Below are 9,361 nucleotides of genomic sequence, written 5' to 3'. Positions count from 1 at the left end.
CTCCTCCCCACGCGATCTCTCCCTCGATCCCCCCCTCCTCATGCGATCTCCACCACTCGATGCCCCCTCCTCCCCACACAATCTCTCCCTCTTGGTACCCCCTCCTCTCCATGCGAACCCCATCGATCCCCGATGCAAACGCCACCACTGCTCCTCTCGGTCCCTGGTGCAAACGCTCCCGCCTCAGTCCCTGCGATCATCCCCCTCCTCTCTGATGGCCCTCCTTCCTCTCGACGTGCGAGAACCCCGATCCCCTCCTCTCCGGCTTTTTCTCATACTGCCGCCGGCACTCAAGGATAATTTTTTTTTAATTTTTTATGAATTATTTTTTTATTTCAATTATAAATTTATTTTTATAATATTTATTTATAATTTTATAATGAAAGGTAATTTGTACAGGATAATTTGTTTGATTGGTTGGCCCAAAATCTCATGGATTCGTGACCCATTAAGTAAATTTTGCATTATATGGAATCTAGACTCGTCTTTTGATTAATGTACATATTCTAAAACATTTATACAATTATTTTTTTTATACAGATTAAAGAATTATGTATATTGATCAATTGATTATCCAGTTTGGACAGTTTAAAAATTATAATTAATTTTATAGGTAATTATGGTAATCAACCGATGTGCAATAGAGGTCGAAAGAAATTTCGGATAATATTTTTCTTTAATTTTCACACATTTTCAGCCGTGTGAGGAGAACTAAGAAAAAATATTGTCGAATTTTTTTTCGATCCCTATTGCACGTCGATTGATTACCATAATTACCTATAGAATTAATGTAATTTTTGAATAGGATAGGACCTAACTTTACTTAGTAGGTAGCAATATGATGCATTTATTATGTAAGTCATTTAAAATATTAAGTTGTTCTTCTTAGTGAACATCTGTTTATATATTTATGCAGTTACTTCTCACTATAATTTTCAATAAAATGGATTCAAGTCTTGTCACTGTTATCTTCCACTGGGATGGGAGGATCAGTCATAATGCTAACGGTGTATATTATGATGGTGGAAGGATCCGGATTACCACGGTAGACTGAAACACAACATATCTAGAACTTGTATGAGTCTGCTATGTTGTCACTAGATGGAACCCCAATCACTGTGGAATTTTTCTATTATGTAGATTTTTATGTATACCATTAGACGGTATTGTTGGGAATAGTGTCCCAAAGCCAATCGTCAGCCTGTTGACGGTTGTGCTCCTTTTTGTATTAGTACATGAATTATAAATAAATAAAAGTTATTTTGGTATTTTTTCATCACAAATGTTTCATCTTCTAATGAACTCCTGTGTTGTGGTGAAGTCCTTAGGATTATTTAGACTCGACAAAGGAGGATTTGTCGCTTAGTCCTTAAACATGTTCGCGACCAAATGATATGTTGTTACCAAGAACGACAACGTTTATCGAGCATAGGTCGTTGTGTGCCATATGGGTTGGTTGTCCTCATAACCAAAGAGTGTGGAGACACTGGTATGGCATACAGGTGAGATGTAATGGTACATCTGCACTGAACGTGACCAACTCCGGAGCTATTTCTGCTGTCAAGATTTACTCCGATGGGATATGGGTATAAATGTCCCTCCGACCTGAGACCGCCACGGTGATTTGCAAGCAACTCACTGCACTTAGGCACTGGACTACCTGAATTTCTAATTCAGTGACGGAAGGTTGCTGGGTGTAGTCAAGTACTTGACTTGTCGGTGCGTGTGTCAAGATGGGATTGACCACTCCAGTTTAGGAGCTGTGTACAGTCGTGTTTCAATTTAGCAAAACCTTGGCCAGGGTAGTCCTAGTGAGGAGTCATAGGACTAATTGAGTTGAGCACGATTCGGATGATATCATCAGGGTTGACGTTTAACCCTGAGTCGTCCTAAACACAGGGGTCAAAAGGGATGAATTATATGGTAACCATTTTCACGTAGGTTCTGAATGTTGCGATTGCGATTATTCGACCTATCCGGTCGTCGGGTACCATTGCTAGATGGTCACTTCGATTAGTACAGAAATTGGTTCTTGTGCTACCGGCTTAGGTTCGAAGCTGCGGGGTCACACACATTAGAGGTTCCTTTCTGATCTGATGGCTGATTATGAGTCTTATCTATCTGGGACTCTATGATTAAGAATTAGGATTCTCTAATCATGAGTTCTACACATTTTGGGTACCGGGGTCAAAATTTTGAATTTCAAATTTTGAATTTGAAATTTGAACTCTTTGATCAGGGTTTCATATCGATGGTCTCTGATGCCTGATTGCCCATCGGATTTGGACTTAATATTTATGAGAGGTTTAATTAGTGATTTAATCATTAATTAACTCAATTTGATTGAGTAATTATTTTTGGATCAAGTCCAATTGAATTGGATTCAGTTTGGATTGACCCGATTAGGTTAAATGTTGACCTAATCGCTAAGGTGGTTTAGACCCTGGTTTGATCAGAGGTTAGGTTTAGTTAATTTCTGATTTGATTAGAATTTTATTGAGCCTAATTAAGCCTAATTATGTTGGGTTTAATCTGGTCTAATTGTGCTTAACCTATTTTAAACTAGGTTGGCTCAATTTGAATCAAACCACCTTGTTTTAAATTCTCTGCGACACCCAACTTCCTTGCACCCATTTGAATTCACGAGAAGAAACTTCTCGTGAAATTTTTCTCACGCAAAACCCTTCCCCACGCCCTCATTTGTGTGCCATATGGATGGATAAAATAATTAGTTAGCCATTCAAATTCAAAGCATGTTTGAATTTGAATGGATAACTTATCACTTGCCCTTTCATCCTTATCCATTTTGTGCGCCACATTACTTACACGAGAAAAGGTTTCTCGTGAAATATTTTCCACGCACAAAGAGCCACGCCCCTTCTCTTCTCACGCCCAAAAGGATAGGGATAAGTTGGTTTTCGTTTGAATTCAAATTTGATTTGAATTCAAATGTGTAACCTCTTGTCTTTATCCTCTCACGCGGATAAGACACGTTCGACGTTGTTTTAAAAAGAGGAGAAAGGTGGGACGTGCGTAGAAATTTTAGAAGAGAAACTTTGGGGCGTGAGGAAGGCTTCTGCACAAGGTGAAGGTCCAAAACCTTTCGAGAGAAAAAGAAAGAAAAGAGAGAAAATTGGACGCAGAGTTTTTGGTGTGTACCCTAGGGTTTCTACCTAGGGTTCGGGAAGTGAGATTGGTGTGCCACGAGTGTCGTGAGTCCATCAAATTTTAGGGAGAGATCCATCAGTCTCTCAAACAACTGTGCAGACGATCCAGAGCATCCGAGAAGTCGGCACACATCGATCGAAGGAGTTCGATCAACATCTGTCATCAAAAGGGTGAAATCATGAACTAGCATTCGTGAGGAGCTGATCAGACGGGAGCTTCGTGTGGACGATCCGCAGAGGATAGACATTTATGTGGCTGCGACGTGATGATCAGAGCCCCCCGACGGTGATCAGATTACGGTGATCGACTACCCACAAAAAGTGATGTGTTCTGAACACAGTACTGTAAAAGGTTTACTGATTCAAATTTGAATTTCAAATTTAAATGCATGCTGTTGTATCATATTTAGATCCTAGTGTAGGGTTAATTAGTATTAATTAATGAGATTAATTAATAATTCTGCTATAAAATAGTAATTTTAAAAAAGTTTTAAAATTACCATTTTGCCCCTGCACTAAATTTTCTAATAAATGGTATCAGAGCATGGTTCTAGAATATGATATACATATGCATGCGTAGATTAAGGTGTAATCTATAAGTTTAAATTTGAAATTCAAAATTTAAAATTCAAAATTTAAAAAGATTTAAAATTTGAAATTTAAAATTTAAAATTTGTTAGAAGTTTCAAATTTGAAATTCAAAATTTGAAATTTGAAATTTGGTTGAAATCTCAAATTTGAAATTTGAAATTTGAAATTCGAAATTTAAAATTTGAAATTCAAAATTTAAAATTTAAAATTTGAAATTTGGTTGAAATCTCAAATTTGAAATTTGAAATTTGAAATTCAAAATTTAAAATTTGAAATTCAAAATTCAAAATTTAAAATTCAAAGATTGGAAATTCGAAATTTGAAATTTGGTTGAAATCTCAAATTTGAAATTTAAATTTTGAAATTTGAAATTTGAAATTCAAAATTTAAATTTTGAAATTGGTATATTTAGATATACTTGATCCAAGTAGCAAGTAATCTAATTGGGTTGGTTGCCATGGCCGTCCGGTCATAGGAGAAAAGTAGGGTTTAAAGACCATCTCTTTCCATTCGATGGGGTCTCCTATGGCGGTAGGAGTGCCGATGCAATTATATCCCATGCCGATAAAGCAGCGAAAGGACTTAATTAAGAAATTTATCATGAATGTGTTAGATTAGATCTAAAAGAAAATTTATGATTTATTTTGAGTTATTTTCTGTTATGAAATGAGCAATAGAATTGCTGTTTATGAAATGTGCTGACCCGTTTGTGAAATGAGTTAACACATTTGGTGAACAGAAAATAAAATCTTTCAAATTTGAAAATTATTTTTGAAATGTCAAACCCTGACTCATCAGCTCAAGTACTTAATTAAAAGAATTAAGTGTTGTCTAGTAGGTCTAGAATTGTGAATTAAGACCTAAGACAATTGCATAAATTTGTGGGTCAATGGGTTAGATGAATTAGGTCCATAATTGGGTTAGACCTAAGGTTAGTTTAAAAAATAGACTAAATGGAGTAATTGGTCAAATCTAATCAAAAGTTGAATTAGATTAGGTCAAGGATACTCTAGACTCAACTTCAATAGTTGTAGTTGAATGGGTCCATGTCTTTAACTAGACCAAGATAGACTTAATTCATGGCTACGCGGTGGAGCCCTATTTACTAAGTTGATCAAAATTAAAACTAATGAACCGATTGGTGTCTAAGGTAAGTTCGGCAGTTTTGACCAGTGGTTCTTAAGCGGGAGCTACTCGCATTGATTCGATCATTGACGAGTTAATGGCAAATTCCCACCACTGATCTCACTTACCTGGCCAATCTGGTAAGTTAGATTTTGATTAGATCACTTGGTGATTAGAACTCACCCATGTCATTAGGTAAATCAATGTGACTGATTTAGGTGCTCCTAATGCCAGCTTTAATTAAATTCTTTTTTTTTAATCTGACTTGGTGAAGTCAGTGAGAGGATTGAAATTGGCTGGATGATTTCTTCTCTACTATTCTTTAATAAAATCTTCAAAATTATTAGGTCCCTAAAATGATTAAGTTATAATGATAACTAAGTCATAGCCTCCCATTAAGTGAGTGATAATGAGTCCATTAGTTCAATGATCATTGGAGGCCCAAAGGCCTGGTGCTCATTGTCTAATGAAATTATTATTCATAATATGATAATTTGATTGAGTCTTTCTGATGGTGGTTAGGTTGGCCGGCCAAAGTCGGGCCTGATCATTTATTGATCCGATTCACTAAATTAAGTCATGTTAATGGTTGGACCTAACCAGATCTTTTCAGTGGAGGCCAAAGCCTACTGATTAGGTTCTGGAGCAAAATCAATTACTAGAAGTTGTTTAGAGAAATAACTGGTTAAGAACCTATCCATAGATGCACATGGGTTGACCAACCAAAGTTGGGCTCGTGTGTAGTCTGTGTGGATTCTAGTACCCATTAAGGAATTAAAGTAATTCCTCGAATTGGAGAATGAGGCTACCAGTTCGTAAAAAATATTGGAAAAAACTTTAGACTAAAATTCAAGTCTTTAGTATTAATTTATGTACTAATAGAGGTCTCATTTTTCTTTAAGCAGCTATGGCCACTACCCTGTCGCTCCGGTCATTATTAGATAATGACAAGCTCATGGGACCCAATTTCGATAGCTGGTATTGAAAATTAAAAATCGTCCTTGAGCATGAGCGGATCCTTTATGTGGTAACGGATCCAGCACCTGAGGAGCCAGCTCCGAACGCTAGTAAGGCGATCCGAGATACTTACTTGAAGTGGCTCAATGACCGCACCACCGTTCGATGTATTATGCTGGCAGCAATGAATGATGAGTTCAGCCGAAGGTTTGAGAACGTCCAGCCACAGGAGATGCTTCAAATGTTGAATGACTCCTTTGGCACGCCTGACGACGTTAAAAGGCACAAAACTAGTTGTGCCATTTTCAATGCTCGGATGAGGGATGGGGCCTCAGTCACTGATCATGTACTGTACATGATCGAGATGATTGAGCACCTAAGCAAATTGGGCTTTCCTCTGCACGAGCAGCTCGGTAAGGATGCGATCCTTAATTCCTTGCCCAAGTCCTTCCTCCCATTCCTTACTCATTTTCGAATGACAAAGCCTACAGTAAACTACCACGGATTGTTGGGGTTGCTGCAGAACTTTGAGAAGGATCACCAACTCCATAAGGAGTCGGTGAATGTAGTGGGAGGGTCTTCTTCTCGTCGTCAACCCTTTGGAAAGGGGAAGAAGAACAAGAAGAAGAAAAATAAGAAGGTGCAATCTCATGCTGGGACAGTAGCACGGGGTCAGACCAAGAAGCGCAAGCACGATCAGAGCCAGGCGGAGTGCTTCTTTTGCAAGAAGCACGGGCATTGAAAGAGGAACTGTCCTCAATACATTGCCTCCCTGGACCCGAACAGGCCAAAGAAGAAGCAAGGTAATTATATGATAACTTCTTGCAACTTTTCGATTTGTGATACTACCGCCTGGGTATTGGATACCAGAAGCCCTTATCATATTTGTAATTCGATGCAGGGTCTGCAGGTCAGTAGGAGATTTGATGAAGGTGAGAGGTTCCTGAATGTTGGAGATGGAAGCAAAGTTTCAGTTCTAGCTTTAGGAATCATGAGTCTTGTAATCAATTCTCGTAATGTAATTCTGAGTGAATATCACTATTGTCCAAGTTTTTTATTAAATATTGTTTCTGTAGACCTTTTGGCCATGTACGGTTATGATTTTTTAATAAAAAAAAATTTGCAATATCATTTTGAATGGTGTTACAATATTTGTTGGATAATTAAATAATGAAATTTACTTACTATCACAGTCTGTTAATGTGGTTCAAAAATTCGGTAAACGCTCTAGAATAGATAATGTGTCAGAAGTCTACCTTTGGCACTGTAGGCTAGGTCATATCAATAAGAACAGGATAAACAGGTTGGCTCAAGAAGGAATTCTTGAAGTTAGTAATTGTGAATTACTTCCAACCTGTGAGTCCTGTCTTCTTGAGAAGATGACCAAGTCACCTTTTACTGAAAAAGGTGAGCGAGCCAGTGAACTCTTAGGTCTGGTACATTCTGATGTATGTGGACCCATGAGCTCAAGTGCAAGAGATGGATTTTTCTACTTCATAACCTTCACAGACGACCTATCTAGGTATGGATATGTCTATTTAATGAAGCATAAGTCGGAATCATTTGAAATGTTCAAACTATTCCGAAATGAGGTAGAAAAACAAACTGAAAAGTGTATTAAAACTCTTCGATCTGATCGAGGAGGTGAATACCTTTCCAATGAGTTTCTGACGTATCTAGGGGAGAATGGGATTCTCTCTCAGTGGACTCCTCCTGGAACACCACAGCATAATGGTGTGTCTGAAAGGAGGAATCGGATCCTGTTAGACATGGTTCGATCCATGATGGGGTTTGCTGGTCTGCCGATCTTTCTCTGGGGATATGCGCTCGAATTGGCTTGTTACCTTCTAAATAGAGTTTCGAGTAAGTCTGTAGCCAAAACGCCATATGAGATATGGATAGGACGTAAGCCAGTACTCTCGCACCTTAGGGTTTGGGGGTGTCCGGCTTATGTTAAACGTTTAATTACAGACAAGCTTGGACCTAGGTCTGACAAGTGTAATTTTATAGGGTACCCAAAAGAGACCAAAGGGTATTATTTCTACCTTGCTGATGAGCAAAAGGTATTTGTCAGCCTTAAGGCAATCTTTTTAGAAAAGGTGTTCCTTAGTGAAGGAACTGTTGCCTCTAAAGTCGAACTTGACGAAGTTCGACAGGTGGAAAAATCGACACATGTTACTGAACCTGAATCGGATTTGATTAGATCAGATCCAGAGCCCATTGATTATGCACCCTTAAGGCGGTCTGGTAGAGTACCACATCAATCGGACAGATACTATGGTTTTTTGGTCCGAGATGGTGATCCTGTCGAACTTGATGAAAATGATGAGGATCGATCACCTACATGGATGCAATGCAGAGACCTGACTCTGAGAAATGGCTAGAGGCCATGAAATCCGAAACGGAAGGTCAACGATGTGTGGACATTGGTTGACCCACCCGAAGGAGTAAAACCCATAGGGTGTAAGTGGGTCTTCAAAAGGAAGAGGGGCGCAGATGGAAAGGTGGAGACCTATAAAGCCCGTCTGATTGCCAAGGGATATCGTCAACTTTATGGTATAGACTATGACGAGACGTTTTCTCCTGTGGCAATGCTCAATCCATTCGGATTATGCTTGCATAGCTGTCCATCTGGACTATGAAATTTGACAGATGGATGTGAAGACAGCTTTCCTAAACGGAGAGCTGGACGAAGAGGTGTATTTGATACAACCTGAAGGGTTCACATCCACAGATGAGTCTAAGGTGTGCAAGCTACAGAGGTCCATTTATGGACTTAAGCATGCATCTCGGAGTTGGAACATACATTTTGATAGGACGATCAAAACGTATGGCTTCGTTAAGAACGGAGAAGAGCCCTGCATTTATAAGTGGGCTAATGGTCCAGTAGTAGTATTTCTTGTATTGTATGTGGATGACATTCTCTTAATCGAAAATGATGTCCCTGCATTACAGGGAATAAAGATTTGGCTATCGTCACAGTTCTCCATGAAGGATCTGGGAGAAGCTTCCTACATCCTAGGGATGAGGATCTATAGGGATAGATTCAAAAAGTTGCTTGGCTTATCCCAGTCTACGTACATTGATACTATGCTGAAAAGGTTCAGCATGAAAAATTTCAAGAAAGGCTATCTACCGATAGGCCATGAAATTTCTCTCTCGAAGAAGGATTGTCCGACAACACCTCAAGAGAGAGAGCGTATGGGTAGGATTCCATATGCTTCGGCAGTGGGATCTATCATGTACGCCATGACATGTACATGACCAGATGTGGCATACTCACTAGGGGTAGTGAGTAGATACCAATCTGATCCAAGAGAGAATCACTGGAAGGTTGTTAAAACCATCATGAAGTATTTAAGAAATACTAAGGACCAGTGGCTTATATATGGTGAATCGGATTTGAGACTTATAGGGTTTACAGACTCTAGTTTCCAGTCTGATCGCGATGATAGCAAGAGTGTGTCAGGATTTATTTTTACCCTTAATGGTGGGGCTGTCTGCTGGAGGAAAAGTTCCAA

Source organism: Elaeis guineensis, chromosome 2 (assembly GCF_000442705.2).
Source record: "Elaeis guineensis isolate ETL-2024a chromosome 2, EG11, whole genome shotgun sequence".
Classification (NCBI taxonomy): Eukaryota; Viridiplantae; Streptophyta; class Magnoliopsida; order Arecales; family Arecaceae; genus Elaeis; species Elaeis guineensis.
This window is presented reverse-complemented; position numbering follows the sequence as displayed.